At 40.0% G+C, this 6,380-nt stretch overlaps 1 protein-coding gene across 1 annotated transcript in view; it reads right to left on the bottom strand.

Annotated features, from left to right (window-relative positions):
• LOC146716484 (protein NLRC3-like) overlaps nucleotides 1-6,380 on the bottom strand; it is a 368,054-nt gene that overhangs the window by 305,738 nt on the left and 55,936 nt on the right. The window lies entirely within an intron of this gene.

Genomic DNA, 6,380 nt, shown 5'->3' with positions numbered 1-6,380 from the left:
ACTTGTTCTCCTCTGCAGGTCATCAAATGCACCACAGAAGTTTGTATTTGCAGAAGCCTGTGTATGTTTGATGGCTTTATTATTCTCTGTTCAAAGACAATAAATGTGGAAAATGTCTCATGTAGTATCAGCGTCATTTAAAAATGACTGCAAACATTTAGAGAACATGTGCTGCTGTTTGTCCTTGTAACAGGGCGGCCCTTAGCGGCTGGAAACACAGTGAGACAGACCAAGGCAAGTGTAGTGGAACAAAGTATTTATTTGCTATATGGCTCTCCTTACAACAATTAACTTGTCGAGCTTCTTCACAGCACAAAAAATCCACCTCTAATGACAACTGGCAGCCTTAAATATGTTCAGCTGTCACAGACTTAACCATTATTCCACTCTCAGGTAAATTCTTAAATCCCAACCTTCCACCACAGTATACAATATATTAATTAGAATAAATAAATACATAAATACATTTCCACATTTACATATTAATAAATATTTCACACTTAATGTTACACCAAACCCAATATTATAAAAACCCAGAAACCCAAGCACAAAAAGATTCACCACACTCTCTTTACCAATGGTCTCTCCCGGAACCTTTAAATGGTGTCTGGACCCCCGGGGAAACATTTGCCCAAACACCTTGAAGAGGACACAGGCAAGAAAGGTGAGTAATCATTAACTTACAAACACTTATTTGCACCACTTTTATCCCTAGATTTCACACACACGTTTGCATTAGTTTTCCTTACTGGTAAACCTTAATCACAATCTCAATCACCATTCTTCTCTCCTGACAGACAACCACCACATTCCTTGATGAGGAGCAGCTGTGCAGGATCTGAAATAAGGCTACCAACTGATTTTAAAATTCCCAATAAATAGTCAATAAATATTTAAACTTCTTGTGTGCAAATCCATGCTTAAAGTGCAATGCTCATAAATTGCTTGATAAGGTGCTTTTAATAAAGTGAAAGGTGTGCTCTAAAGTGCTATACATATAATATAAATAAATACAGTCAAGTCTGTCCCGTATTCAGTAAGTGAAAATGAAATGAACAATAAAAGGTGAATCAAATGGACCATTACGGCAAGGCTGGGATGGTCAATTTGGTAAAGTAAATCCGTTGGGCATCTTTCTTTGCCTTTAGACAATAATTCTGATGGCAAAAGAGCCAAACGGGACAGGCACAAAAAAAAAAAAAAAAATACAGTAAGGGAGTCCTCTTCCTTACATTTCCTCCTCCCTCTCTTGAGCGCGAAGTGCTTCAGTCCTCTGTCATCCTAGATAAACAATCAGCAACCACATTTGACTTCCCTGGCCTATACTGGACCGTAAAGTCATAAAGCTGCAAAGACAAGTACCATCCTGCAATGCGGGCATTTGCATCCCTCATGCGGTTCAACCACTGGAGGGGACGATGATCAGTCTCCAGAGTGAAGTGACGTCCCAGAAGATAATACCTCAAGGCCTCAATAGCCCATTTCATGGCCAAGCACTCTTTCTCCACCGGGTGTTCCTAATTTTGGTTCAAGTGAATTGATAAACTTTTTGAAGGCGATTGACTCACACAATTATTTAGATGTCCCAGTCCTGTTGTCTCGGGACGCATCACGCTGCCTTATCTGGGGTTAGCTGTTTTCTGGGGATGCTGGTTAAGTGGGGGAGCTCTTCAAGGAGGGGGGGGGGGGGGTGTGCTCCCCCTGATGAGCTCTTCAAGGTAAGCTAGGTTAACCTTCTTGTGTGAGCTTTTCAAGTGCACTTCAAGGTTTGTGGGATTTTTAGTTTTATAAATGTCCCTCATAACCCCCTGATGACCCAGTAATTCATTTTTGCACACTGTAGTACACATTTAGTTTTTTTCTTGTAGCTCTCATACTCTACTTGCCACTCCTCTAAGTCCTGATGTTTCTTAGAGAGGACAACAGTACCTTTAAAATTATATCACATGTGTGGGGGTGTGGCCTTGCCAATTGTTTTCCCACCTTTTCAAAATGGCTGGCATGCCCACCAGCACATTTTAAGGAAGAAAGAAAGGTAAGCTTGATATTTACATTTAAAATGTTTTGTTAAACTCAGATTTTTATTAATTTTCAAAAAATAAACATCTAGTAAATAATTTGAGGGGTCTTTAAGAATTAGGCTTATTGAGTTTCACAGAGAACATGACTAATTTATTAATGTGTACTCTAGTGCACGTCGGGACTTTGTACTTATATTTATTTCACTTTTTCCTAGTAGACAACTCTTTGACAAAGGCAGAGAGAATTCTTAACAGAATAATTGAGCGAGATTCAAACAGAGATTTTTCAGAAGATGAGAGTCATGTGAGCCAGATAGGAGAGGGTGAGAACCCAGGAGGAGCCACACAAAGATTATCGAGATGCAGTGGCAGATGTGATAGAGAAAAACACAGGGCCACCTGAAATCTGTCGTCCTATCTGGTCCAAAACCAACATGTAGGAGAATCTGGAATTTTTGCTTTGAGTTAAAAATAAAATATGGGTAAAATGCAGGAATGATTTCCAGTATAGTAAAAAATAAGAGTCGCATTTATAGCTGAATCCATGACACCTGATTGTTTCTACACGATCACGTCTTTGCTGAAAGTTATCAATGATCTCAATGTGCAAAAAGAACTCCCAGTATCTGGAGTTCAAGCTCCTCTTGGCTGAGAAACCAGGGACAAACATGTGAACAAGACCTGAATAATACCAGTAATGAAGAGTTCTCTCCAAAAATCAAGAAAAGGAGGCCCCAATCAGATGAGAGTGTAGCAAAATATGGTTCCCTCCACTTGCCTGAGATGGTTAACAGTCCAAGGCATTTCAGTTGTAGAATGGTTGGGTGCAACAGTAAAACATATGTGAGATGTGGGAAGTGCCAAATGTTCCTTTGTGTCTCCAAATAAAAAAATCACAGTACTTGCTCAGATATCATAAATGAATTGATTTTTGTGAAATAGAAAGCCCAGTACAATCACTTGTTCCTGAACCAATGGCTTACAGCTAGTGAAGTGTCAGTGACTTCTAAGTTGGTCCCTGATCTACATTTTTATTATTATATTGTTATATAAATAAGTTTTAATATCCTGCTTACAACAAATTCAGTGGAGCTTTTAATTTTCTTAAATAGCTCTTGAATTTTGTTAGTTTCACATTCGTGATCAATGAACTCCCCTTGTGCACTGTAGTGCACATGTTGTAAAATTTAAATAAAATTGGTTAAAAACAATTTTGTTTTTGTAATGTGTTTTTTTTACCGTCCCAACACTTGATTTATCTGAAAAAGAAAAAAAGAAAAAGAAAAAAGGAAAATGCTTTTCCTTTTTTTCTTTTTTCTTCCTCCCTGGGTCTCAGGAGGACATTGTGTCTATCTTACTTTTAAATTGCTGACTATTTCAAGAAAGCACCCAAAAGACGGGGACCAGTGTTTATCATTACATATCTCCATTTTGAGTGTGGCAAGTCTATCATTCCCCTGTTATTCATAGACCTCAGTGGAGGTTTTTGTTTTTTTGTTTTTTTTTACCTCTATAAAAGTTAATTGACTCTTTACAGTGACCTGCTATGGTTAATAATAACCTGCTCCGTCATGAGTGGAATCAAACCTTTTCTTCACTTTAGCATTTAACATTCCCAACCATATAATATGATACATTAATCGAACTACAGCTACTAAAAACACAATTTTCTTAATGCAAACATCAGTAACTCAAAATTAGCAACCAAAGGGTTCAGTCTGCAGTTCACACTCATGTGAAGCTACAGCCTCCCCCCTTAGTCTCTATCATCCTTCTGTTCTTGCAAAAACAAAACAAAGCAAGACAAAACATCCACCCTTCTTTTACAGGCTGGGTGAATTGTTGTGGACATTCACTAATCCTAAAGTCGGTACCGTTTTTGTCTCAATATCAAGTCAGTTAAACTTTTAGTCGTCAGTCCGTCACAGTCCAGTCACATGCATACATCCACACACATTCATACCAGATATTGCTGATAATGGAGTCTCACGCGCAACCTATTCGAGCCTCCATCACCAGCAAGATGACGTCATCATTTTGAAGGAAACAGTTCCTTGTTTTTGGACTGGATTGACTCGCTGCAATCCTTTTAGGCTCGGGACTTCTCATTCGATCAGTGTCCCATATAAGTGAATTTCTCCCAAGCTCATTATAATCATGGAGAAAAATACTTTGCGACTGTTTTCAGTAAGAATATTTTATAGCGCTTTAAAGTTCAATCTCTCAGGCCTGGATTAAAGAGCTGATTTGTTAAATCAGGAACTCACAAAATACCAAAATATCACCACCGGTGGATCATACAGTGGGGCAAAAAAGTATTTAGTCAGCCACCGATTGTGCAAGTTCCCCCACTTAAAATGATGACAGAGGTCAGTAATTTGCACCAGAGGTACACTTCAACTGTGAGAGACAGAATGTGAAAAAAAAATCCATGAATCCACATGGTAGGATTTGTAAAGAATTTATTCGTAAATCAGGGTGGAAAATAAGTATTTGGTCAATAACAAAAATACAACTCAATACTCACCAAATACCAAACAGGTAAGGTGTAATTGAGCCATAGTGCTTGGTCTCTTTGTCCGATTTAAATCAATTGCAGTTAGAGGCTACATTAATTTTCTTTCTGTAAGCACTTATTGAAATCATCTGAGCACATTACAAGTACATATTTGCTTACTCTGTATGCTCAAATGTGACCCGTTATGGCCACTAGAAAAAAAGAGGAGGCCCGAAAAACAGGTGGGGGTCCTCCACCACCACCACTCACAGAGCCTGGCCACTTGGCTTCCACATTTGTGATAATGTTGGCAGCATCACATATGATCTTCACAGTGCAGAGAACACAAATTAGCATCCATTACTATAATGAAATAATTTGTTAGTTTGAAATGCTACAGGGAACTATATACCTGTACATTAATGCTGTGGAATGACTTCCTGTTCACATAGTCTCCTTCATTTACTGAAGGAGCAATGATTGGAATGTGAGTGCCATCTATACAGCCAATCACGCCTGGGAACCGTGAAAATAAATGTACAATTTAAGTAGTAGTTCAAGTATCACCACATCATGAATTAAATTTTGTTCATCCTGCTACCTGCAATTTTGTGGCATCCCTCTTTGATAAATCTTGTGGGTCTGTGACCGGGGAACACCACAAACGAGTACAGGAGACGTTTCAGTGCAACTGTAACATTCCTGACTGCCCGACAGACGGTAGCCTTGGAAACGTGCTCAGCGTCACCAATATTATACAGAAAGCTCCCGTTTGCAAAAAACCGAAGTGCAATACAAATAATATGTACAGAACTGAGAGAATGTCCACGATGTGTCACATGAGCAATATTAGGCCTGAGGATGTTATTCAAATAACTTATAGATTGTGCTGAAAAACGGTAACGTTCACACAGGAAATCATCAGGAAATGATAAAATGTCCGAACGCGCTCTAATCACTCTCTCCCGGCGGAGAGCTCTGCGGAGAATTTGGGCTTCAACATCTACTGGCTCTTCAAGGAAGGAGCACGCCATGTCTGACACTTCCTACAGTCAGGTTTCCGACACAGAGGCGGAGAACGTCAGGGTTAGTTGAAGTAAACCTGCTAGGGAGCAGGTTAGCTTCACGGAGTGTGTCGTCATAGTAACTCACTCAGGATTAATCTAAACTCGCTTTGTGAAACCGAAAACCCAGAGTTTTCGTTAACTCAGGGTATACTTACTCAGAGTTTGCACTAAACCGGCTTCCTGAAATAGGGCCCAGATCTAAATCCAATCAAGAATCTGTGGCAAAATCTGAAAACTGCTGTTCACAAACGCTGCCCATCTAATCTGACTGAGCTGGAGCTGTTTTGCAAAGAAGAATGGGCAAAGATTTCAGTCTGTAGATGTGCAAAGCTGGTAGAGACATAAGGCAAACCGGATTATAAGGAGCACTGTCGATTTCCAGAAAAATCAAAGGACTGATTTTTAGAGTGCCTTATTTTCCGAAAAGCACAGTAATAACATAATAACAACGGCCCGCTAGCATGCTCTTGGTTGCTGAGGGCTATGCTGTGGCTGAGCTGCAAGATTAACTCTGCAAAACCAACTTTCATCAAGTAACAGGGCTCTAGAGTGCAACCAATTTGGTCGCAAATGCGAATCCGTGTAAATGAGAGCAGGTACACTGATTCCACACAAAGACGTAAACACAGAACGGACCGACGCATCAGAATCAACTTTGTCTTTCTCGGCTTTCTCACCCGACGGCTCGTAGACGGACACGCTGTCGGAGCTTAGCGATCCTGATGCGTCCGGTCCGCGCTGCGATTACGTCTTCTTGCGCTGATTCTGAGCTGCAGGTTTTGTCTCTCCAACCAA

Source organism: Copadichromis virginalis, linkage group LG3 (assembly GCF_057382275.1).
Source record: "Copadichromis virginalis isolate Kocher_CV1m ecotype Utaka linkage group LG3, C_Virginalis_male_GT1.1, whole genome shotgun sequence".
NCBI lineage: Eukaryota > Metazoa > Chordata > Actinopteri > Cichliformes > Cichlidae > Copadichromis > Copadichromis virginalis.
The sequence above is the reverse complement of the archived record's forward strand: the minus strand, read 5'-3'. Positions and strand labels throughout refer to the sequence as shown.